Below are 27,964 nucleotides of genomic sequence, written 5' to 3'. Positions count from 1 at the left end.
CATTTTTAGTAAGGTTTTAGGAGTCTAAACTAATTAGAATTAGATTCATTCTTCCCTAAAACTTTTTAGGGTTTTAGAGAGAATATTCAAGAGGAGAAAAAGTTCAATGTTTCAAGCGTTCGTTCAAGAAATTCAAGATTTTGCCAAGAACCTAGCTCTTTGAGGTATGTAAGCTTACATAGTGTTGGTCTTGTTCACCCACACGCCAATCATGTTAATTTCAACATTAAATTCGTTCTAGAGAGTTGAAAGTATGATTTTCTTGAATTATGTTCTTGAAATTGGCTTTAGTTCTTGAGTTTAGATAAGATTGTTGAGTTCTTGATGAAAGCATGTATATTTTAGAGGTGTATATGAGTAGGTTCTTGTGTTCAAGTGTTGGGTATCTGGATTGAAGGAGAATTTGTGAAAAAGAACCGAGTTTAGGCGAATCGTAGTGAGAAATCAAAGAAGGAAAAAGTCGGGTAGAACTGGTGTCCCAATCCTCGTCGCGGACCTGCCCCCACCCTTTCCCAAAATCCTTCCCCGCGTCGCGGAGCGGTCACGGACCGTTCTACCTCAAAATTTATTTTCGCGACCAAATAATTAAATGCATCTCTGCGTCACACAATGATTCCTTGATTGTTTCTCATGTTTAACTCTCTAAAAACACTCCTACACATCAAGAGATCTTTCCTATCACAAATCATAACCTTTAATTCATAATTTAAATTCAAGGTAGTGTTCTAAGTTACGTATTGAGAGTTCTTTTGAACATTTTGAGAAAGTCCTTTTTGAGTCCTTTGATGAGTCTTCTACAATTTCTAATAACTTATTACAAGACTCCAGTAAGTGATTATGAGAGTGAGGAGAATGTACTCATGAGTCTACTTTGTCATTATGTGATCCTTTATATCATGAACCAGAACTCTTGAATTCATAATTCACATTCAAGAGAGATTTAAGAGTAAAGTTCAAGGAAGCCTTTGAGTTCAATTGTGAATCCATTGAGATCCATCAACGATTTGAGTTAAGTTTTCAGTAAGTAAGTATGAGAATGAGGAGAGTCGTATACATGAGTTCCTTATTTATATTTTGACCCTTGATTCGATTCGTTCATGCCCATAGCTTCCGCATGAACTCCATCAGTTGAGTACCTTTGAGAGGAGTTGTAACGACCCTAAAATGAATAAGTGAAACTAGAGCCTAACGTGTGTGCGTTTGAGTTGCTGTGAGGTTTGATGGTGTTTCATGTTGTCCTGAGTCATGGTTGAGGGGTTTAGGTGTCAAACACCAAAGTACGACTCCCCAAGGACCACCCTGGGAGTCCTTGAGGAGGACCCTAATTCTAAGCCCAAGAACCCTTGAAACTAGAAAGTTGGCCAAAAAGGGTGAACTACAGAAGGAGTTCCACGCCCCGTAGGTCCATCCACACCCCGTGGATGGCCTTCGTAGGTCAAGGGCCCCCAAAACAGGCCACATCCACGAATGACGGATGGACAGTATGTCCCGTCAACCCATCCACGGTCTGTTAATGAAATGAATGGGCTCTTGTGATGATGTGTTATTGAAGAATGCTAATCTAATGTCTAATGAATGAAGGTGATCTTAATGTAATGAAGCTAATGAAGACTATTGATCTAATGTCTAATGAATGAAGGTGCTCTTACTGTAATGAAACTAACGAAGAATGTTCACTCTTAAATACTTATATGCTTAAATGTAAAGGATGCATGCTATACTTGGATTGTATTATGAGTTACTTCCTTGTCATGACTATTGTATATGAATGTGCCTTGTCTATGGTGACTTCAAAGGAGTACTTAGTGTGAGTAGTAGTATGGGATGCTACTTGCACATTGCACAAGTATGACTTAGAGTTATCTTAGACGTTGGTATAAATGTGATGATGTGATTCATGTGATGTTTATGTCTCTTATATGCTTTATTGGGTAAAGGTGAAAAGGATGAGTGGTAAGTTCACTTTTGGTGACCTTAATGTGGTACCTTTATGTGGAGGGTGGTATGGGACGCTAGCCATACATTGCACAAGGTATAGCATAAGGGTATTTTGAGGTGAAGACTTAAAGTAAAGGTAATGGGTTATAGGGTTGATCATGTTCTAATGTGGATAAATGACTTACATGTTTGTTGTGACCTATATTATGCCTCGTTTAACTCATATTCATGAAGGTTTACTAAAATGGCATATGAGCATGACTTTAAAATCAAATGTCCTTTTGAAGCATGTTTTTGCATGGCTATCATACTTAGTACTTAATTTTGCTAACCCATTTTTCTTCTATGTTTTACTACAAATGTAGGTTGCGGTAATTGATTATCTCTCTCTAGTTAGAGCTTGGACTAGATTTCTTCCAAGATATCTTTTGGTATGTCCTCATAGATCGAGGACAAGGACTTTTAATGTTTCTAGTTCTTTAATATTTTAAGACTATTGTTAAGACTTCCATTGTAAAGGGTCGTAACCCTATCTTGTTTAAGGTTTTGTCTAAGATGGCCATGTGAGACTTTAGTATTCCACTGCTTTATAAATGAACGTCTTTAGATTGTATGGTTTTTGCATAAAAAGTTTTAATTCCGTTCTATTTCTATTACCTATGCGATGAACGAATGCTATGAGTCTTGTATAAGACCCCTTAGGGGTCGAGTACGCCATGTCCCTTCTGAGGTATAGTCTCGGGTCGTGACAAACATGGTATTAGAGCATAAGGTTTTGGGAATGGTCTTTAGGGTTGATGTCTCACAAGCCACGTCTAGTAGAGTCTTGTTTATCAGTGTGAGTCGCGATATATCTAGGAGTGAGAGGTTATAGAATGATAGAAAGTTACAGTTCTTTCATATTCTTGAAGTTGTGCCTTAGAGTTTAGTTCTATAAGTGTCCTTTTCCTAATCCTTGTCTTGTGTTTATAGGATATGAATACAAGAAGGGCACAAGAGGAGAATGTGAATGAGGAGGTTCCCCATCAAGCTCCTCAAGACCCTCAAGATCCTACTGATGAAGGGGTCATGTCTAATGTGGATATAAGGGCGGCCTTCCAAACTTTGACCCAACTCATGACGGTTCAAACTCAAGCCGTCAACACTCAAGCCCAAGCCTTAACGGCCCAAGCTAACCGAGAAGTTGGACCCCAAGTAAACCCCAATGCAAGTACACCCACTTCAAGAATTAAAGATTTCACAAGGATGAATCCCCGTACCTTTCATGGCTCTAAAGTGGATGAAGACCCACAAGGCTTTATAGATGAAGTGTTTAAAGTGGTGGATGCCATGGAAGTATCTTTTAGAGAAAAGGCGGAACTAGCCGCCTACCAATTGAAAGACGTAGCTCAAGTGTGGTTTGAACAATAGAGAGATGAGAGACCCATGAGATCAGGCCCAGTGGATTGAGGATCGTTTAAGACGGCCTTTCTTGATAGGTTTTTCCCCCTAGAGTTGAAGGAACAAAAGTTGGTGGAATTCATGAACCTCTGTCAAGGAGGTATAAGTGTGAATGAGTACTCTCTCAAGTTCACCCGACTATCCAAGTATGCTCCAACCTTGGTGGAAAATTCAAGGGCTAGGATGAATAAATTTGTAATGGGGGTGTCCGGTTTAGTTGAAGAAGAATGTTGTACGGCAATGCTCCATTATGATATGGATATATCAAGGCTCATGATATACACTCAACAAATTGAGGAGATAAAGCTTAGGAAAATGAATAGGGAGGCAAAAAGAGCTAGACCCGATGAACAAAAGTCAACCAAGGTCCAAAAAGAGGTACTACAACCAAGATTCTCCTATGGTTAACAATGATAGGGTGTCTAACCCTAAACCTCAAGGAGGGAATGGAGGTGGTTCTTCATTTGAATGGCCTATTTGTGCTTACTATAGGAAGCAACATTTGGGTAAGTGCCTTGCCGGCATGGATGGGTGCTTTAAGTGTGGAAAGAAGGGTCATAAGATGAAAGATTGTCCAACACTTATGGAAAAAGGAAGGGAAGATAAACAAGCTTCTCTTGATGGCCCGAATACTAATGCTCCAAAGAGAAACTATTTCTATGTGCTTAAAGCCAAAGAGGGCTAATGAGCTAATTCGGATGAAGGTACCGGTAAGTTATAGTTCCCTTTTTGTTGTGATGAGGTTCCTTTGTTGTTTTCATGATAGACTTAGTTGGGATTTTCTCCTAAGTGGAGGATGGTATGTTGAGTAGTAAGGTTGTTGAGAGTGTTGATATCCTTATCTCTTTCCTTATATTCCTATTCAAGCTTGAGACCAAGAGTTCCTTGTAGTTTGTTTCATGTTTTGGAGTCATGTGTGAATTTGAGTTTCCGTGGTCTCCTTATGTTATGCATGTTCTAGTTGAATTCTTGTTTAAATGAGAAAATAAGCTTATGTGATTTGTGTTACTCATGTTAAATATGCATCTATAATGAGTTGTCTAAATGCTTCATGAGTTGACTTATTGAACATGCCTAATTGTGCTTTTGAGAGTAATTTCATAATGTGCTTAATGATGTTATGATGAGCATGATTTGAGTTAAAGAAGGTAATGTCTCCAATGTAATAAGAAGTGTTGAAGTTTTCATGCATAATGAGGTTGTAGAAGTAGTTCCAACCTTCTTGAATTGCATGAAGTTTATTGATGTGGAACTTGTTCGGGTGCTTATTTGAGTCGTTAACCCCATAATGTGTTTTAAGTGTCATTTGAGGACGAATGTTCCTAAGTGGGGGATAATGTAACGACATTAAAAATGAATAAGTGAAACTAGAGCATAACGTGTGTGCGTTTGAGTTGGTGTGAGGTTTGATGGTGTTTCATGTTATCTCGAGTCATGGTTCAGGGGTTTAGGGGTCAAACGTCAACGCACAACTCCCCAAGGAACAACCTAGGGGTCCTTGAGGAGGACCCTAAGTCTAACCCCCAAGACCCCTTGAAACTAGAAAGTTGGCCAAAAAGGGGTGACCTACGGAAGGGGGTCCACGCCCCGTAGGTCCAGTCACTCCCGTGGATGGCCTCCGTAGGTCAAGGCCCCCAAAACAGGCCACAAACATGAATGACGGATGGACAGTACGTCCTGTCAACCCATCCACGGTCCGTGGATGGGGGTTCGTAGATGGCAATTGTGTGTGTTGTCTAGAATCAACCAAGGTAAGGTCTAATTGGTAATTAGTTAATTAATTATTTTAAGTGTATGGATGGTTATTTTAGGTGTTTTAAGATATTTTAAGAGTATTAAAACATTAAAACATTCATTTAGACTTCATCACCCAAATTTAACCTCCCTTCCCCTCCAAAAGATCTCTCTAGAACCTCCATACAAAGTAAAGACTCCAAGCTCCCAAGGTCAATTTCTTTAAAGTTTTCAAAGGATTTTCAAGGGGATTTAGTGGGAATCAATAGCAAGGTATGGTGGTCTTGATCCTTGTCTAATTTTCCATTCAAGGAACCAATTCAAATGTGATTTCAAAGTATGAAAAATCTAGGATTTCACTCAATCTCATGTGTTCTTTCATCAAACATTTTCAAATGCTTTATAATGACAAATTATGATTGTATTGGTGTTTAATTGATTATTGATATTGAAAATACTCTATGAACCCATGATTTCTCTCAATTCCTAAATTGTACCTTATGAAGTGGGTTTGTTGATCATGATTGAATGTTGATGGATTATGCCTAAATTGATTTAGATTGTTGAATTGAATCATTGTACATATTGTTGGTGTGTTGGTGATTCTGGATCATGGCCTTGAAAGGTCAAGTTATGGTCTAAATACTTGTTGAAGTAGAATTGTGCTTGAACTATTGATCTACTTGAAAGGTGGAGGTGTTTATTTACTATGTATATTGTGGTATTGACTTGATGGATATCTTCCTTGTACCTATATATATGAAGAATGTGTGTGTGATCTAAATGAATGAATGATGATCATGTTTAGAAGCTAATGGTGTTAGGATTGAATGTTATCTCTCTATTAACACTTCTGAATGATGATGATTATGTGAAAGGCTATTCTCACATACACACACACTTGAATGATGAATGAATGAAGTTTAATGATAATGTTAAGATGAAGTACTTATTGAAAGGCTATTCTCAATTGTACTCTAATGAATGCTAATGACTTGTTGTGAAATGACTTTCTCACAATAAAAGGGTTCTTAGGTGAAAGGCTATTCTCATCTTCGAATCTATGAGATTTCCAACGAATGAATGTTGGGATGGGATGGGTGCTCATACGTTAGTTGAAGTTGAGTATCTTGTAACAATCCCTATATCCCATTCTTAATGAATGATTGGGTTAGAGATGGATGCCCATACGTTAGTTGAGTAGGGTATCTAGTAGCAATATCTATCCCATAATGAACGAATGTAAGGAATGTAATGTACTCCATGGGGAATAATTCTAAGCACCAATTGGATATGGATTGAGATGGGTGCTCATACATGAGTTGAGGCGGGGAACCTAGTAGCAATCTCTTGAGATGGATACTCATGCGTTAGTTGAGGCTAGGTATCTAGTAGCAATCTCTCGATCCCATAAACTATGTGCCCACATAGGTCTAGCTATTGGATCCACTTAAGCTAAAGAACAATGGTCCTATATTAGGCAAGTAGGAATCCCTTATCCGGTGAGGGTGACACCGGGATTCCATGTAAAGCTCTCGTGGTCTATGTCAAATAAGGTTTACCCCCACAAAGAATGTTAATGAACTATGGCTTCTTAAGGATGTACTACTTAGTATGGGTGTGGAATGGGACGCCATATATACATTGCACAAGTAGGCATTTGAGGGAGGTCATGGTATGTTCCTTATAATGTTAATGAAATGAATGGGCTTTTGTGATGATGTGTTAATGAATAGTGTTGATCTAATGTCTAAGGAATGAAGGTGCTCTTAATGTAATGAAGCTAATGAAGAATGTTGACTCATAAATGCTTATATGCTTATATGTAAAGAATGCATGTTATACTTGGAATGTATTATGAGTTACTTCCTTGTCATGACTATTATATATGAATGTGCGTTATCTATGGTGACTTTAAATGAGTAATTAGTGTGAGTAGTAGTATGGCACGATACTTGCACATTGCACAAGTATGACTTATAATTGTCTTAGATGTTGGTCTAAATGTGATGATGTGATTCATGTGATGTTTGTGTCTCTTCTATGCTTTATTGTGTAAAGGTGGAAAGGATGAGTAGTAATTTCACTTTTGGTGACCTTATTATGGTACCTTATTGTGAAGGGTGGTATGGGACGCTAGCCATACATTGCAGAAGGTATAGGATAAGTGTTTTTTGAGGTGAAGACTTAAAGTAAAGGTAATGGCTTATAGGGTTGATCATGTTCTAATGTGGATAAATGACTTACATGTTGGTTGTGACTTATATTATGCCTCGTTTAAATCATATTCATGAAGTTTTACTAAAATGGCATATGAGCATGACTTTCAAATCAAATGTCCTTTTTAAGCATGTTTTTGCATGGCTATCATACTTAGTACTTAATTGTACTAACCCATTCTTCTTCTATGTTTTACTACAAGTGTAGGTTGCGGTAAATGAGTATCTCTCTCTAGTTGGAGCCTGGACTAGACTTCTTCCAAGACATATTTTGGTATTTCCTCATAAATCGAGGACAAGGAGTTTTAATGTTTATAGTTCTTTCATATTTTAAGACTATTGTTAAGACTTCGATTGTAAAGGGTTGTTACCCTATCTTGTTTAAAGTTTTGTCTAAGATGGTCATGTGAGACTTAAGTATTTGAGTTGAGTTGTTTATACCAATAATTCCTCATGAACCCTATAAGTCGAATAGTCTTGAGATGAGAAGTATCTTTGATACCTTGAATTGAGTCATTCACGTCCATAATTCGGCATGAACCCTATTTTAAGAAGTCTTTTTACAAATTGTTTTAAAACTTGTTTTAAAGACTTGAGCATTGAGTTGAGAAAGAGTAGAGTTGAGTTCATTTTCTTTAAAATGATATATGGGAACTAAATTATCCAAGAGTAAATGGGTTTTACATTTAAGGTGAGAGAAAACTGAGATTTCCAAAAGAGTTTTGAGCAGTCTGAGTACTACCTCTTTTAAGAAAAAAATTAGTTTTGAGAAGAGTTTCTAAAACATTATTAGTATGACAATCGAGTATGTCATCAATGTTTAAGCAGTATGGTATCTAGATAAACCATCAATGTTTATGCAGTATGACTTCACGAGTCATCAATGATCATATTAAAATATGATTTTTATATGTTTTTTAGAAAGAGTTTTCAAGAGCAGTTACCTCTTTTAGGAGGGTAGTTTGAGCAATTATTTCAAAGTAGAGAAAGAGTTATATTTTTAAACCATATGAGCTGAGTATATTTTGGGGGTAGAGGGTATTTTGAGCAATTATTTCAAAGTAGAGAAAGAGTTATATTTTTAAAACATAAGACCTGAGTATATTTTGGGGGTAGTATTGAGCACCGATATGGGGACGCGAGTTCATAATAACTCAAGTCTCCATAAACCATGTAGCCATCATGGGTAGAAAGGATCATACTTTTTAGATGACTCCTTAGTGCTTTTAGCATACACTAGTGGATCCACTTAGTAAAGGCGTCCTATATGACGGCAAAGTATAGGACAGTTCTAGCAATATGGGCAAGAAGTTGTATCACCGCTTAGGCTCATACTGGTGGCTGTCGATTAGAGAAACTCCCACAGAGTTATATTATATTTTATTATATATAAATTCAATTGATATTGTAATCTTCAATACACTGAGTTGTTCTCTATTGTTTTAAAAGCTTTCCATATATTGCATGTGTATTGTTGCTTGATATTGAGTTGAGTATCTTGAGTTGGGTATCCATAGTCGAGTATCATATCTTTGAAGTTGAGTATCTAATCCTTGACTTGAGTATCTAATCCTTGAGTTTAGTATCTAATATTTGAGTTGAGTATCATATTCATGAGTTGAGTTGAGTGAGTTTGGATGTAAGTATGTTTTTTTTTCAAGTTCAAGCTTATGCTATGCTCTAGAATTCCCCTAACATGCTCGTGCATTCCACGTACTGAACCATTTTGCCTGCATCTTTCATGATGCAGATTCAGTTATTCGGGATCATCAATAGGAGTTTCGTTGATACCTAAAGGAGTTCGAGTTAGCTATGGTAAGCCTTCTTGCTTGTAGAGGATGACATTTACTTTTCAGTTATATCAGTTGTTAGGATGTCGTGGTCTTGTTCTGACTTCGATCTTTGTCAGTTAGAGGATTCATAGATATATAGTAGAGTTTCAGAAGTCTATTCGTTTATTTTGTTAAATGTTTTAAAGACTAAAGGTTCCTGTTTTAGGGAAAGTTGAATATATTATATTATTCATAGTCTTCTTTTGAGTTAAATCTTTGTATTTAAATTTCAAGAATTTTTATTCAGCTTTTAATATTTGTATTCTTGAGTGAGTGTTCCATTTGAAGTCAACCAAAATGAGTTCGATTAGGGACCACCAATAGTTCTCGAGTGTCGGCCACGTCGAGGGTATAGACTCGGGTCGTGACAAACTTGGTATCAGAGCACAGAGTTCAGGAGCCCTAGGGGTCTATAAAGTAGTGTTAGTAGGGTCTTGTTTATAGTTGTGAGGTCCCCACTTCTATAAACGAGGGACTATAGACATTTAAGAAAAGTTTTCCTTCTTTCATACTCTTAATCGTGCAATAGAGCTAAGTCATAGAGATTTATTCATACTCGTGAATTTCTCATATTCATTTGACTACCCATCATACTAGAGGTGGTTGAAAAGTAAAGCCCAAGATCCTTATGGATAAGTTATTCTTAACAAAAGTATTGAAAAAGTTATGAGACTTTAGAGGGGCTTGAGAGAAGCTAGGAGCGAGTTAAGTGTTCAGTTTCAGAGGAATGTACCCATAATTATATGAATCATGCGTTTGAGCTAAAAGCAAGTTGTACTCTTTTCCTTAAGCCTTGTTTCAGCTGATATCCTTTTTAAGAAGTATGTTTAGAGCTTCGGTAATATTTTCACTCAAAAAGGTACCATGACTTACGAGATCATGAGCAGTAGTAGTGAAAAATCCCAGAGTTAGAGGAAAGTATGCAGAGGTTTAGTAATCCTAGAAGTGGAGATAGTGATGAGGCAAGCTATGTTACTATAATCATGCACCTAGTAAGTTATTAATGAGGAGTTTTCCCTTATGGTTAGACTATTAAGTGATGAGTTGTGAAGATTCCATCATAGGAGGTAGAGTGTGTTTTAGCTAGAAAGTAGCTTGTGATGAAATGTCATTGTGTAGGTAATGACCAAGTGTAAGTGTCAAATAGAAGAGTAAAAGTATTCATAAAGTGCTAGATGTAAGCTAGGCTTATGATTTTTTTTAGAGGGCCATGCTGTTCAGAAGGTTATAAAACTAATCAAGTAATGAGGTATATAATAGTAGACGACCGATCGTATTGATATTTGGGTTTTGTAATAAATATTAAGCTTGAATTTTGAGATGAGTGTCATGATCAAAATAATGGCAACATGAGGGTGATGATTTTAGTCTTGAGATTTGATCTAGTACACTTGACATAGATTAGGTGAGGAAATTAAGATGTTAGCTATAATAAATATGAGCGGTACAAGTGCGAGACCCTAACCTTTAGAGAAGGGAAGTTAAGTGTGGCTAAGTCACAAGAGTAACAAGAGCATTAAAAGGCGTACCACAGGGTATGTAATCATAAGAGGTTAAGAGAAACACCTCAGAAAGAGGTCTTTGTATCTGCTTATGGAGAGTTCGGTAGTCATGAGATAAAATTCTCCTGAGTGTTAGAGTAAAAGAAGATGTAGACCATTTAGAGATGATGGAGTAGGTCCATAGCTTTCAAGTGGCAACTTTAGACCTAAGGGGGAGATGACGAGATGAGAAATCAAGTCAAGTGCTTGAGAGTAAGATAGTAATGAGTTCCAAAGAGATTGGGGGATATCTTTTTAGAGGTCCTTTTTTGAAATAGAGTTGTTAGAGTACTAAGCTTGAATGTGGTGTTGTTAAACATTAGGTGGTTCTTGATATGAGCCCAATGTCTTGGCAAAGAGTAATAGTCTTGGGATGAGATTCCCTATAGAGAGGTATAGGACATGAAGCTAAGGATTTGTGTTAAGCTTGAATATAATAAGAGCATAACATTTTACACATACCATAGTAAGAGTAACCCATTCCATACCCAATCTAGTCATCATTCCAGGACGAATGATCCCAAAGGGGAGATATTGTAACACGCCAAAAAAAAATTCAATCTAAGACTCGAACCGTTCTTCATAGTGAGTGATATTTTACCAAGGAATTATATATTTCTTATGTTTTAAGGTCACTAGATATAGCACCTTGAGTTCCAAGAATAATTAAAGAGAATTCATTCAAGTCATTCATAAGTTCTTCTAAGTTTTGGGTCAACTTAAAATAACCATACACTTCAGTAAAAGATGAGTTAAGTGGCCCATAAGATATCCAATGAAATTTCATCAAATTATCTTTCCAACGCAAGCGAGTTTGCTAAATTTTGAGCTCGTATGAGGGAGATATGCCTGTTTGAAGTCAGACTATCCAATTAACGAAGTTACCCAAAAATATGGGGGTATTTTGGTCTTTTCCTTATCCAATCGGATTTAAGCGTTTTTAGTAAGGTTTTAGAAGTCTAAACTTATTAGAAATAGCTTCATTCATCCCCAAAAGAATTAAAGGTTTTAGAGAGAAGCTTCAAGAGGAGAAAAAGTTAAAAGTTTCAAGCGTTCATTCAAGAAATTCAAGATTTCACCAAGAACCTAGTTCTTTGAGGTATGTAAGCTTCCATAGTGTTGGGTTTGTTCACCCACACGCCAATCATGTTAATTTCAGCATTAAATTCATTCTAGAAATTTAAAAGTATGATGTTCTTGAATTATGTTCTTGAAATTTGCTTTAGTTCTTGAGTTTAGATGAGATTGTTGAGTTCTGCTGAAAGCATGTAGATTTTACATTTGTATATGAGTAGGTTCTTGTGTTCATGTGCTGGGTATCTGAATTTAAGGAGAAATTGAGAAAAAGAACCGAGTTTAGGCAAATTGCGGTGTGAAATTGAAGAAGGAAAAAGACAGACAAAACTAGTGTCCCAGTCCGTGTCGCGGACCTGCCCCACCTATTTCCAAAATCCTTCCCCACATCGCAAAGCATTCATGGATTGTTCTACCTCAAAATTTATTTTCGTGACCAAATAATTAAATGAATCTCCATGTCGCGGACTTGTTTCCAGGCAATGATTTCTTGATCGTTTCTCATGTTTAACTATCTAAAAACACTCCTAAACATCAAAAGATCTTTCCTATCACAAATCATAACCTTGAATTCATAATTTAAATTCATGGTAGAGTTAATGATTTGAATATGTTGATGTGCAAGTTGCAGTGTCTTACAAGTGCTATGTTCCTTTATGAATTTTTAATTGCTAGGTTGGGATGGTTTGATTTATATGTAGGTTGTAGTATGTGGAGGTTCAAATGATGTGTTTGGAGTACATGTGTTTAGTATTTCTTTACTTTTGTTTAATTAGGGATGCTTGTTGAGTACCGTTGTTGTTTGGTACTCTCTTGATTTCTACACTTGTGTAAGTTACGAGCATGGACTGTCTTGATCACCCCTAGTCTCTGTGTCTGAAACTTGCTTTGGGACTTTGCGAGGCAGATGTTTCGCATCTCGGCAGACATCAGTTACTCTTTCATTATCTCCTTGTTCTATTTTAGACACGAAGACATTTTGACTTGTACTTCTTTTGAATATGTTGTAATACTTGGAGGTTTGTACATGTGACACCAGATTTTGATAGTATTTGAGTTATATTATGTTGTTTTCCGCATGTTTATGTTATGTTTAACCCTTAATTCTGTTATTACTTTTGCGTTTATCTCATCAAGGTTTGATTATGATAATCTGTCTTGGTGGGATAAGACATGTTTCCACACACTTGGTTTTGGGTCACGACACATATGGCTGACAAACTTGTGAGTTAAAAAGGAACTAAGTAAGTTGAGATGGTAAAATAATTTGTTGATTGATTGTTTAATGTTTGAGCTTAGGACTTATAATTCAATATCCAATCTAGTTTCTCATCAGAATAATCCACTTTGGAATTTGCATAACCAACAATCACATGAAAAATATTGGTTGGAAATAATAAATTTATACCAATATTTGATTTCACTCAAGTATCTCCACATAAAAGTCACATTAACAAAATATTATCCCATGTATAGTTGTAACACCTTGGATTAAAGAAAGAGCAGAAAGGAGACTGGTAGGGAACTCACAAGCAAAGAACTGGACCATGGAACCCTTCACAAGCCTTAGTCGGGCCGTGAAGGAGACAACGGTTAGTGAAAGGACTTCATGGTAAGTTCCCCCAAAGCTGCCTTGCAGGAGTCCCTCCCATGGAGGCCTAGACAGCCCGTGGAGAGGATGACGACTCGTGGTGGGACTAGTGAAGACCTCCGAGAAATTACCAAGGGCAGTGTCCCTCTTACGGAGGCCTAGACAGCCCGTGAGGAGGTTGACGGGTCGTGGTTGGGGTCGTCAAGTGACCTAGTAGAAAAGGTTCCCTTCCCCTGGCCACTGGTCAAGGACCACGATGACCATAACGGCTCATGGAGTCCTTGACGGGCCGTGAAGTCCACCTTAAAGTGGCTATCTCAATTTTAAGTCAAGGTCTTTTGTGCCTTTCCTAGATCATTTTAATTCAATACACTGTCACTTTTCCCTTAACCCAAAGCCCCTATATAATGGTTTTTAACCCCAAAAACACCCAAATGAACTCATTCTCTGAAATTCTCAAAATAAAAGCGAGTTCATCCCCTCAAATATTTCTCTCTCTAGAAGTTGAAGAAGAAAACTAGGGTTTCAATATAAGGTCTCCAAATCCCCCATTGATTTCAAGCTTTTGGCATCAAGGGATGATAGTCTTCATCTATGGAACCTCTCCTTCATAGAGTTCCTAAAATTCTCAAATTTACAAAGTTAGAAACCCTCAATTAAATTAGGGTTTTCTTCTATTTCATAGTTCCTTTCAATGTTGATATTGATTATTTTACGAAGTATTATGCATGAATTGAGAATATTCCATGTTTTTAAGATGAATTCACATGAACTTATATTTAACCCATGTTTTGTAGATATTTATTATTTAAAGTAGGTTCTGAACTACGAAAGGAGAATTAGAAATATGATATAAATTGCTTTGAGGGTGAAGCATAATTTATGTTATTTTTGTTTGATGAATGTGAAAGTTTTTCTCACATAGAGTATTCTAAGGTTGTAAGGTCTTCTCTCCTTAAATGAATCAAAGTTAAGGTGTTATTCTAAAAATGAGGAAAGCGGCGATTGCCCATGAACTCCAATGCTATGACAAGTTGCCATTACCCATGTCTCATGAATCTTAAGAAAATTTAAGACTAACAATGTTTCGTGGGAGTTATGCTTAGCACCGAGTGGAGAAGTGACGATTACAAAAGTCCCATAAACTATGTGTTATCATAGGTTGTATAGATATACATTAGCTAGTGGATCCACGTAAGCTAGAAGTTCATGGTTCTTACCTTTGAAAGTGAGAATACCTCTTTTTGGTATGGGGTAGATACCTAATTCCATGTTAATACCTCACACGGTCTTACATGTCGGTTAAAGCTAAATCTCCCATATTTATGAATCAAGGTTACTTCAAGCAGTATCTCACGAATGTTTCAAAAATGATGTCTACTTGCATTGACCATATTTTTATGAATTATGTTTTCTAACTCTTTTATCTCATGTTTTAGCTTGGTCATTGCATATCATGACAATGTCCATTTTACATGATTTTCATACTTTATACATTGCTATCATACTTGGTAAATTTATGTACTAACACATACTCTTGCCTAAATTCTTCTAAAATGTAGTGTTTGACGCTCGAGATTCACACTTTCATGACTAAAGATCTCTTAGTAGATGTTTTATGATTGGTGAGCCTCATTTTTTGAGTATCAAACCTTTATTTCATATTATATTTATTTTCAAACTGAAATTGATGTACGGTTACGTCTCGATTACTCCTTTGAATAGACGTCTTTGAGACATTGTTTAGACCTCTACTTCGTTTCTAAAACTCTATGTTTTGAATTTTTCCTTTTAATCTCTTGATTTCTATTATCTTGTAGATGTATACTAAGTGGTTTGTATAGGGCCTATCGGGGTCTTATATGCCATGTTATGCCTAGTGTCTTCCTTGGTTCATGACAAACTTGGTAATCAAAGCACAAGGATTAGAAAGGTTCTAGGAAGTCTCATAAGCCACGTCGAGTAGGGTGTTGTTCATAAGTGTGAACCGCACCACACTTATGAACAAGAGACTATAAGATGTTAAGGAAATTCCACTTCTTTCATTACTCTAAAGTCGTGCAATAGAGTTTAACCCTATAATATCTCTCTCCTAATCGTTATCCGATACTATAAAGGATATGGCAACTCGAAAGGCATATGTTGGAAGGAATGTGGGAGAAAATGTGGAACAAGAGACTCCCCCTAAGGCTCTTCAAGTTCTGGTCGACCCTTTGGCCAAAAAAGTGACTAATGCAGAGTTTAGGGATGAATTTCAAGTATTGGATTTAGCTATGACGGCTAAAGCCAATAGGGAAGTAGCGGTCCCCGTGAACCCAAATGTCGGTACAACGACAACTAGAGTGAGAGACTTCACTAGAATTAATCCGCTGGAGTTCCATGGCTTTAAGGTTGAGTAACACCCTCAAGACGTCATTAATGAAGTGTATAAGGTGTTGATGATCATGGGTGTGATGCCGGTTGAAAAGGCGGAGTTGGTCGCTTTCCAACTTAAGGGTGTTGCTCAAGTTTAGTTCAACCAATGGAAGGAAAGGATGGCAGTTGATACAGGTCCTCTCGATTGGGAAAAGTTTAACGTTGCTTTCCTTGATAGGTTCTTTCCCCTTGAAACAATAGAGGCAAAGGTACTTGAGTTCATCAACCTTCGTCAAGGAAGCATGAGTGTGAAGGAATATGCTTTGAAAGTCACACAATTGTTTAGATATGCTCCTACTACGGTTGCTGATCCTATGGCAATAATGAGTAAGTTTGTTTCGGGTGTGTTTGAAATGGTAGTTAAGGAATGTCGTACCGCCATGCTTACCAATTATATGGACATTTCTCGTCTCATGCTTTATGCTCAAAAAATTGAAGAGGAGAAACTTAAGGAAAGGTCTAGGGAAGTAAATAGGGCCAAAATTGGTGGTAGTTATTTCTCACACTCAAGATCCGATGGATATGGTCATTCCACGTTCCACCAAAGGTTTTATGGTTAAGGTTCCTCCAATGCTCTTCCTAAGTTTAACAAAGATAGGGTATCTAACCCTAAACCTCAAGGAGGAAATGGTAGTGGATCTTCATTGACTACTAGTGCTAAGTGTGGATAGAAATATGATAGTCGATGTCCAGACGAATCGAATGTTTGCTTTGGTTGTGGTAAGATGGAACACAATATAAGGCATTGTCCTTCATTCGGTCCTAGTGGGAGTTAGAAGCAAAACTTATTCAATGAACTTCAGACTCGTCACGATTAAGAGGGTTCGCACGATGTGGTTACTGATATGTTGACAGTCTTCCAACTTCATGTTTTTGCTTTACTTGACCCCGGTGCTACCTTTTCTTTTGTAAAGCCATATGTGCCTATGAGGTTTGATATTCTCCTGGATGTGTTGTTAGATCCTTTATATATCTCTACTCCTATTGGTGATTCTAATATGGCTAAAAGGGTCTATAAAAGGTGTCCAGTTTCCTTGTCCCATAGAGTCACTCATGTTGATCTTGTAGAGCTTGATATTCTAGATTTTGATGTTATCCTTGGTATAGATTGGTTGCATTCACATTATTCTTCTGTTGATTGTAGAACATGTGTAGTCAAGTTTCAGTTTCCAAATGAATCCATCCTAGAATAGAAAGGGGAAAATTCTATGCCTAAGAGTCAGTTTGTATCTTATCTTAAATCTAGAAAGATGATTTCTAAGGGTTGCATATATCATCTTGTTTGGGTTAGGGATATGGAATTTGAAACCCCTATTCTTGAGTCGGTCCCCATTGTTAAAAAGTTTCCGAAAGTATTTCCTAATGATTTACCCAATGTTCGTCTCGAGAGGGAAATAGACTTCTGTATTGACCTTCTCCCAGATACACAACCTCTCTCTATTCCTCATTGTTTGGCTTCGACATAACTTAAGGAATTAAAGGAGCAATTCATAGATTTGTTGGATAAGGGTTTCATGTGACGAACTATCTCTCCATGGAATGCTCAAGTTTTGTTTGTTAAAAATAAAGATGGTTCTCTTTGTATGTATATCCACTACCAGAAATTGAACAAGGTTACCATTAAGAACAAATATCCTCTCCCAATAGATGATTTGTTTGACCAACTTTTAACAGCAAGTTACTTCTCTAAGATTGACCTTCGATCGGGTTATCACCAATTGAGGGTGAAGGAAGATGACATTCCGAAGACATCTCTTCAAACTAGGTGTAGTCATTACGAGTTTTTGGAAATGTCATTTGGTTTGGCTAATGCTCCGGCATCATTTATGGATTTGATTAATAGGGTGTTTAGACAATACCTTGACATGTTTATGATTGTATTCATTGATGATATATTGATCTATTCATGAAGTGAAAACGAGCATACTAATCATTTGAGGATTGTGTTGCAAGTTCACAAGGACCAACAACTCTTTGCAAAGTTTAGTAAATGTGAGTTTTGGCTGAGGTTCATGGAATTTCTTAGTCACATTATTTTCGATAAGGGTATTGAGGTAGATTCTAAGAAGACTGATATGGTTAAGAGTTGGTCTAAACCTTTATGCCCATCGGATATTACAAGTTTCTTGGATTTTATCGGTTACTACTGTCACACCCCGAAGCTACCCATAGGACACGGACACGGGACCTAGGATCACGAGTGACCCCAAGCTAACCTTGTTGGTGTTACACCTCGAGTCTAGACCCCGGATTAGACACGGCGTACTCAACCCCGAAAGGGTCTTATACAAGCCTCATAGCATTTCATTGCATTCGATAATGAAAATAGTGCGGAATTAAAACTTATTTAAACTCCAAACATTCAAGACTTCATTTAAAAACACTTTAAAACACAACAGAAGTCTAAGTCTCATATGACCATCTAAAGCAATGTCTTGAAAACTAAATTAGGGTCACAGCCCTTCACAATCGAAAAGACTAACAATGTCTATTACATGGAAAGGAATGAAACTTCAAAAATACACTTGTCCTCGGTCTATGAGAACATACCACTTTAGCTTTGGAGGAAAACTCAATCCAAGCACTTCAATCTAGATAGAAGCAATCACTTGCCGAAACCTACACTTGTAGTAAAATAAGAGAAATATGGGTCATCACCCAAAAATGAACTAACTATGATGACCATGAAAAAACATTCTTTAAAAGGGACATTTTGGTTGGAAACAATACATTATGCCACTTTTTGGAAATATCATGAATAATAGCATAAGAGACATACAATATAAGTATAATCATCATACAAGTCACACATCACAATTGGACAAAGTCAACAAGTAAACCATTACCTTCACCTCAAGTAACCCACATGCTATACCTCGTGCAATGTATGCATAGCATCCCATGCCACTATCCACACTAAGGTACCACATCAAGGTTACCAAAAGTGAACTTACCCTTCATTCATTTTCACATTTGCACAATATCCATAGTTAAGAGGCATAACATTTCATAAGGCATGACAATGGAAGATAACTCATAATATAACCCTAGTATAGCATGCATAATCACATTAAGCATTTAAGTGTCAACATTCGTCAATAACTTCATTAAGGATACATTCATACAATAACCATTTAAGATTTAGAGAACTCACTATGACTCTGTCAAAGCCTACTCATGTAATGAATAGATAGCATCCCATACTACTACCTACACTTTGTAGAACCTATCAAGAAACCGTAATGCACATCTCACATGATGGTAATAAGTTTTTAACCGTTATAGACCATGAGATCTTGTCATGGAATCCGGTGTCATAAATCCCCACACCATAAAGAGGTGATCTACTTGCTTAAGGAAGACCGGTACATATAGCTTAGGTGGATCCACTAGCTAGACCTATGCGGGCACATCGTTTATGGGATAAGGTAGACAATCATTGAAACCTGACCTAAACATTGGGAGAGTTTCCATCTAACCAAATCCACTCGGTTCTTAGCCTACATTCCCATAGAGTGGTTCATTACTTTAACATTATCACACATGAGAGGGTGTCGTTGGCCTACTGACTCCAAGGTACATTAATTAACACATGAAAGATTGCCTTAAGCCTACCGATTCAAGGTACATTTTAAGAACGCTAATTACCTCCTCTTGAAAGGGTTCCATAAGCCTACTGATTCAACGTTCATCATTAACCTTCATGGAAGGGTTCCATAAGCCTACTGATCCCAAAGTTCATTTACATCAAATATGGAAGGTTGCCATAAGCCTACCGATCCCAAGATACATTACCATCATTAATGGAAGGGTGCCATAAGCCTACCGATCCCAAGGTTCATTATTAACATATGTGGAAGGGTGCCACTAGCCTACCGATCCAATGATTCAACAATCAACAATACATTCATTTATACAAGAAAATGATGCATAAGCCTACCAATTCGAGATATACATTATATTGAAGAACCCTTCATATTCTATCATCAACATTTATAAGTGTCAAATTGAGAAATAGCCTTTCAATAACAACACATTTACATTCACAACATGATCACATTAACTTCATTGAACTCACATTCATATATACAATATCATGATAATACTTCAATTCCTCACACTATGCCTTCAAGGCCATGATCACAATATACAAAGTAATTAAACACCTCTACCTTTCAAGTGGATCAATAGCTCGAGCACAATTTCTTCGTCAACATGTAATTTGGTCCTAACTTGCCCTTTCAAGTCCATGAATCTCAAATCACCAACACACCAACAATTCACTACAATTAAGGCATAGATATTGATACAATTCAATAACCCAAAAAGTAATTTAGACATATTCATTTACAAGCTTTCATAATCATCAAACCCACTTCATAAAGGCACAATTTAGGAACCCATGAGATTCAGTAAAACCCTAGGATTTTCATGAACATGAAAACTTTGAAAATTTACTTTGAATTGACTCTAGGGGTGAAAGCTACCCCTAGATGAAGGATCACCATACCATGCTTAAGATTCCTCAAGAAATTTGATGAAGAAATGTCTTGAATCCAAACCCTAACTCCCATTTCTTCTTTTTCCATGAGTTAGAGAGAAATATTGAGAGAGGAAGAACTTTGGAGTTTTGATTTGGGTGTTTTTAATGATAGGGTAAAATAGGTGTTAAAAGACTTAAAACTATATATATATATATATGATATATAACGATTTAAAAAGAACCCACAACATTACAATTTAAATACAAAATTACCAAAAAGGACTTCACTTGGTAGCCTCGTCTAGGCACCACGGCCACTTGGACAGTCCGTGAAGCGGCCACGACCCGTGGTGGCACCCGTAGTCCTCTAGGTAGAAGCTCCATACTTGCCAAGCCTTCAAGAGGCCAAGGTATGACCACGGGACCTCCCACGATATGTGGTCAAGACCACGAGTCATGGTAGAGATCGTGGTCTAGCCTTAGACTCATAGATGCAAGGCCTTGGAGCCTTGACACCAAGTCACCTCCACACCGCACTTCATGCCTTGTCAAGGGAACCACAACCTGTGGTGGCACCCATGATCTCTTAACCAGTAGCTCCTCACCAAATTAAGGTAACTCCACGAGCCTTCCCACGGCCCGTGGTCATGACCACGAGTCTTGAAGTGGCTCGTAAAGGGTAGCCTTGACTTGGCACCAAACTAGGGCACACTACCTTGCCATAATGGGTGGGTCCACGGCTCGTGGCAGCCACCACTCGTGGTGATGTGAGGCAGAGGCTAGGCCTTATTTTTAGGCTGCCTTGGCCCCTCACCATGGCGTACACCCAAAACCTTTAGCCCTTGCCCTTAACCATCGACGTTAACCCCCCACGTTTAGGCTCTAGGTTAACCTATCATTTTTCGAGTCGTTACAGCTGGCATATCATAAGCATACTAAACAAACTTAACTAAGGAAATATTGTGTGAAAGCTTAAAACGTCATATAAACTGGAAAGGATGGGGAATACCCATTAATATCTGAATAAATGTACTATTAGTTTAATGACAACTGAACTATCAGACTCCAAAGCTACAACTGGATCTAAACTATGTCTGAAATATAGCCTCTAATTGACTAGAAATGCTAGTACAATCCCCAGCTAAATCTAGCAAAAACTAAAACTAAAGACTAAAATATAGAAAATAAACATGTTTGTAATCCTTAGAGAATGAGGACTCACCACTGAAGTTGTTAAGCTGAAGATCGAGAACCGATCTATGCGTGATCTAAAAGCTGAGGACTCGAACCTACATCACGAGAAGATGTAGTGCAAAGTATGGGGTTTCAGAGCTTGAATCCTTAACCCAAACTAGATGATAGAGATAACCCTTAGAAATCATCTTTCTGGCCTTAAAGTAAGAACTGAATCGACCCATAGGTGCTAAGATACTGCCCTTCCATTCTAAGATTGGTTCGTCTGGAAACTGGAAACGAGCAATCCTATTTCTACAATTGATTGAGGCATAACATGAATGTAACCAATCCATACCTAGATAGATATCAAAGTCTACCACTTCTAACTCTACAAGATCTGTTGAGGTGACTTTCTAAGGGACTGTGACAGGGCAATTTTTGTATACCCATGTAGCTATAACTAGGTCACCGACTGGAGTAGAGACTGAGAAAGGTTCTGAGAGAGTTTCTGGACTAACACTGAATTGGACTGCTATATAAGGAGTTACAAAAGAAGCCTCTAGATCTAACAATGCATAAACGTCAAGATCAAATACTCGTACATACAAGTGACTACATCATGAGAATCTTCCTGATCTTGACGAGCCTGGAGAGCATACAACCTGTTTTGGCGCTGACCACCACCTGTACCAGATGAGTTACCCTGCTGAGTCGGGCGACCAGCTGGTGCTGCTAAAGTTGTGGACTGAGATCTACCATTATTACCTCATTGACCTTGTCTAGAAGGGCAATCCTTCAACCTGTGACCAGATTAACCACACCGAAAGCATCCTTCTTTCCCTGCAAAACACTCACCCGGATGGTTCTTCCTACAGTTTAGGCAAGTTGGGTAGGTTGTAGCACCTGCAACACTACCTTGAGTCTTAGAGCCTGATGCTCTACCTTTCTGATCATTATGGAACTCTGAGGATGGAACACTAGCTGATGAAGGTGCTAGAGTCAAAGACTTCTGTTGATACTGCAAGCGATTTCCACCACCCGATTTTTGTTCAGAATAGTCATAGTTGTTTGTCCTTGATTTCATATTCTCCTTGGCAAGTTCCCTAAGCTTATCACCATCAACCTACTGAGCATGAGTCATGAGCCTAGCGATACTTATATTTTCCAGCAACATAGCATTCCTACACTCCATAAAGAAACTTATTCATCTGAGCCCTAGAATTAGCAACCATGTGAGGAGCATACTTGGAGAGTTGGGTAAACTTGAGCTTATACTCTTGGACTGACATGTTACCTTGCCTCAAATTCATAAATTCCTGAGCTTTCACCTCCTTTACTTCTCTTGGGAAAAACCTGTCCAGACAGGTCTTACTGAAGCAATCCCAAGTAATATGAGTTGCATCTGTATCCATGTTTTCCTTCCACTTAGTGTACCAGATATAAGTTATATCCTTAAGTTGGCACGATGCTAACTCAACCTGCTCATTCCCAGTTACTTGCAACCCTTCAAAGATCTTCTTGACTTCATCAATAAAGTTTTGGGGATCCTCATTAAACTGTGATCCTAAGAACTCTGGCAGATTCATCCTAACAAAATCCCACACTCTAGCTATACCAGACCCAACATTAACATTTGCCTAAACTGGAACCCTCTGATTGTTCTGGTTGGCCATACTCTGAGCCAACATCTGAATGGCGTTCCTAAATTCTGCATTCGAAACTTCTTGATCAGGGACTGGAGGAGCGGCATTTGCGTTCCTGGCATTTGTGCACCTAGCAATAGCTCTATGAGGAGGCATGATCTGAAATGTAGAACGTCGAGTTTGAATAGAATTAGATCATACCTTACGCACGATAAGTGTAACAAGAAAGAGAAGATTTTCCTAAAACACCTTATAGCCTCCTTCTCATTAGATATGGTGCACTTCACACCTATGAAAAATACTCTACTTAGTGCGGTTTTTCAGACATCCTAGGACACTTAAACCTAATATGCTAATACCAAGTTTTTCACGCCCCGAGGCTACCCCTGGACGCGGACACGAGACCTAGGATCACGAGTAACCCCAAGCTAACCCTGTTGGCATAATCATAAGCATACCAGAGATAAACTGATAAATAAAAACTATGCGGAAGCTAAATAAAGATGAAGTCTAAAAAGATGGGGAATACCCATATACTAAATTGAATATATGAAAAATTGAGAATTTAATACAAGAGAAATATCACACTCAAATGCTAAGCTGAATCTAACTATTTCTGAAAATATGCCTCTAAACTGGCTAGAAATGTTGGGACATGCCCGAACTAGATCTAGCAAAACTTAAACTAAAAGACTGAAATACTGAAATAATAGAATGACTATTGTCCTCGAAGAATGAGGACTCACCACTTATGATGCTGAACTGGAGATCGGCAACCGATCTATGTGTGATCTGACTGCTGAGGACCTGATCCTACATCACGAGAAGATGTAGCACAATATATGCATTAGGGCTTAAAAGGTACTGAGCATGCAAGATAGAATAAAGCTGAAATAAACATATAACTGAACAAGCAACAAAGCAAGAGCATAATCTGAACATGATAAAGATACTGAAGAGTGAGCTAGCTAAATGCAATAACCAATTATTAACATGCTGAGACTGAATACTGACTATATTGAAATGGTCAATACAATAGAATCTGACTGAACAGTGGGAGCTATAATAATCGATAATAAAACCACATGAGCTAAATGTGGAGTCTGATGTATATGTCCCATCGAGAGGACCCAATATACCCTGCCAGAGGTATAGAGGCATGTTGGCCTAATCACTAAAATGATGCCCACATGGGGACTTACAACCTACGTGGCTTGTAGTTCTGGGACTATTTGGGTACGTTGAACCCTAGTCGAACTCGGTATTATGCTACTCCAAATAGATTAAATGGTTAACATATTTTGACTGAATTTTTGTAATGTACTGGATAGCTCAAAATGATATGCAAACCGGGAATGCACATTAAAAACTGATAATGACACATTCAAAACTAAGGCATGTATATATGAAATAACTGAAATATCTAGCCTACCATGTGTACTTCAAGAACTAAAGAACTACATAGCTAGGGTTCTGATATTCATGCAATAAACTGGGTAACAACATACAAATCTCATTTGGATCATTCTAACAGCTAAAAACCCAAAAATTCTATCATTCAAGAAACCCTATGTCTAGATCATATTGAAGGAATCAAGAATCTGACTGAAAACTAGGGACCTAATAGGTGAAAGGAACCCACTTGTGAAATCCCACATACATGATGATGAGATTCTCGTAGAAATCTTTCGAATTCGGGGCTGGAACTGATGAAAACTTGTTGTGTTCTTGAATTAGGGTTAGTTGCCTCTTTCTCTTCTTTCGCTTCGAAATTTCTAAGTTTTGATTAAAGATTTGACTTATGTAAGTTCTAGTTATGTTTCCAGGCTAAAACTTACTAAAACCACGTAAATTAGGGCTAAAACGACGAGGTTTATAAGTCCAACAAAAAAGGAAAACACTAGAAAACCCCTGACTTAAACTGCTTACGGGCTGACCACGGCCTGACCACGGGCAGGTGTACGGACCGTGGACCCTATCACGGTCCGTGATCCCTACCGTGGTCCACTGCATCAGGTAAATTTCTGCAATTTTTTTCTTGGTTTGGTTTTCGAGGTGTTCCAGTTTAGGTCATCAAGTGACCTACCAGGAAGGGATCCCTTCCCTAAGCCACTGGTCAAGGACCACGACGGCCATAATGGCTCGTGGAGTCCTTGACGGGCCATGAAGGCCACCATGAAGTCACTGCGTCAGTTTTAAGTCAGGGTCTTTTCCAGATAGTTTTAATTTAATATCTTGTCATTTTGCCCTTAAACGAAATCCTTATATAAAGGGTTTTAACCCAAAAACACCCAAATCAATTTATTCTCTCAAATTCTCAAAAGAAGAGCAAGTTCATCCCCTCAAATATTTCTCTATAGAAGTTGAAGAAGAAATCTAGGGTTTCAAGATCAAGTCTTAAAATCCCCCATTGATCTCAAGATTTTTGCATCAAGATATGATAGTCTTCATCTATGGAGACCTCTCCTCCATAGAGTACCTAAATTTCTCAAATTTACAAAGTTATAAATCCCCAATTGAGTTAGGATTTTCTTCTATGTCATGGGTTTCTTTCAATGTTGATATAATTGATTATTTTATGAAGTATTATGCATGAATTAAGAAGATTCAATGTTTTTAATATGAATCCCCATGAACCCATGCTTAATCCATGTTTGTTGGATATTTATGATTCAAAGTGGATTTTGAACTATGAAAGGAGAATTATTGAAATATGGATATTCTTATGAAATGGATGAAATATGATATAAGTTGCTTTGAGAGTGAAGCATAATTGATATTGATGTTGGTTGATGAATTTGAAAGGTTTTGTCACATAAAGGATTCTAAGGTTGAAAGTTCTTCTTGCCTTAATTGAATCAAAGTTAAGGAGTTATTCAAAAAATGAGGCAAGCAGCGACTACCCATGACCTCCAATGCTAAGACAAGTGGTGATTACCCATGTCTCATGAATGTTAAGGATAGTTAAGACTAATCAATTTTTTGTGGGAGTTATGCTTAGCACATAGTGGGAAAGTAGTGATTACCCATGTCCCATAAGCTATGTGCCACCATAGGTTGTCTAGATATACATTAGCTTATGGATCCACGTAAGGTAGAAGTTCATGGTTCTTACCTTGGCAAGTGAGAGCACCTCTTTTCTGTGTGGGGTAGACACAAGATTACATGTTAATAGCTCATATGGTCTTACATGTATGTTAAAGGTAAATTTCCCATATTTATGAATCAAGGTTACTTCAAGGAGTATCTCACGAATGTTTAAAGATGATGTCTACTTGCATTGACCATATTTTTATGACTTATGTTATCTAACTCTTTTATCTCATATTTTAGCTTGGTCTTTGCATATCATGAAAAGGTCCATGTTTACATGATTTCCATAATTTATGCATTGTTATCATACTTGGTACATTTTTGTACTAATGCATACTCTTGCCTACATTCTTCTAAAATGAAGGGTATGACGCTATAGATTCGCATTTCTGTGGCTTCTCTAAGTTTGAATATTGGCAAGTCCTCATGTTTCGAGGACCAAGCCTTTATTTCATATTATCTGTACTTTCGAAACTGAACTTGATGTACGGGTTACATCCCGATTACTCCTTTATACTAGATGGCTCTGAGACATTGCTTAGACTTCCGCATCATTTATAAAACTCTATTTTTGAACTTGTCTTTTTAAATCTTTTGATTTCTATTATCTTGTACGATATATACTAAGTGGCTTGTATGGGGCCTCTCGGGGTCTTATACGCCATGCTACACTTAGGGTCTACATTGGGTCTTGACAATAGTGACAGCAAGATATGTAAGAACACTGATTGTAGTAATACATGGTGTTTTAAAAAAATATTTTTATGAGATAAATATCGATCTTTATTTATGTCAAGAGATCTCAAAATCATTTGGGTACTCAATAAAATCACTTTACAACCTTTTAATCCTTCAATGATTTTAATTTCATTTAACCCTCACTGTCTAGGTATACATGACATTCATTCATTATACATATTTAAGTATTTTTCTATTCTCTGACTGAAAGAAACCTCATTGCATCAATTAGATAAACATCAATACTCCTCTATTTTCAAGCTATATTTCTAGATGATTCAAATAATATATGAAGGGAAAAGAACAGTTATATCATGATAGCTTTCAAGAGAAGCAGTAAACAATTCATGCTTTTGTAAAAGGACCAAAAATAGCACAATTGTAAAAGGAGTTGAATCTATCAAAAAATCATAAAAACTCCAATCGAATTAAAGGAGAATTGGAGGTCATATGCAGAAAACAAAAGAAGGATCAATTCACATGAGGCACTTCAGTTTACCTGAAAGTTGGTCACAAAGGTACGCTAGTATGAGTTTGAAGGACCACCAAAACTTGTTATCCGTTCTTGAGATTTGAAAGTAAAAAATGAAAATGATTAGCTGCGGGAAATGAGATAGATGAATCGACTTTTTACAAATGTGAGAAGGGAGATACTCACCGTATAGATGAATCAAGATACATCGGAGGTAGGACTAAGTTTAGAGAATTTTATGCTACCATGGATGATACAGAGAAATTGAAGAGATACTTTTCTAAATGCAAAGAGAAGATATAGAGGATAGATCTTTTTTTTCTCTATATATGAAAACTTTCCCAAAATGTAATTCTCTTAGTCTCTCCGTCTCATATTAGTTGATCACTTTCATTTTACATGCATATTAAGAAATCATAAATAAGAGGATAGTTTTATCAATTCACCCCTTAAAACCTTCTTTGGAACTTTACAAACAAGTGTGAACACTTTCAAGAAAAATTAATTGCGAAGGTAATATGAAAAAAATTCAATTAATATTTTCTTAATTTAGTAAGGTGATCAACTAATATGGG

At 37.3% G+C, this 27,964-nt stretch overlaps 1 protein-coding gene and 1 pseudogene across 1 annotated transcript in view; one reads left to right on the top strand and one right to left on the bottom strand.

Annotated features, from left to right (window-relative positions):
* The window catches only part of LOC125821047 (bZIP transcription factor 17-like), a 41,121-nt pseudogene extending 17,879 nt beyond the window's left edge, over window positions 1–23,242 (bottom strand).
* The window catches only part of LOC125821071 (tetraspanin-6), a 1,176,838-nt gene that overhangs the window by 967,398 nt on the left and 181,476 nt on the right, over window positions 1–27,964 (top strand). The window lies entirely within an intron of this gene.

This window comes from Solanum verrucosum, unplaced genomic scaffold, assembly GCF_900185275.1.
Source record: "Solanum verrucosum unplaced genomic scaffold, falcon-dt-bn FXZP01000050.1, whole genome shotgun sequence".
Lineage (NCBI taxonomy): Eukaryota > Viridiplantae > Streptophyta > Magnoliopsida > Solanales > Solanaceae > Solanum > Solanum verrucosum.
The sequence above is the reverse complement of the archived record's forward strand: the minus strand, read 5'-3'. Positions and strand labels throughout refer to the sequence as shown.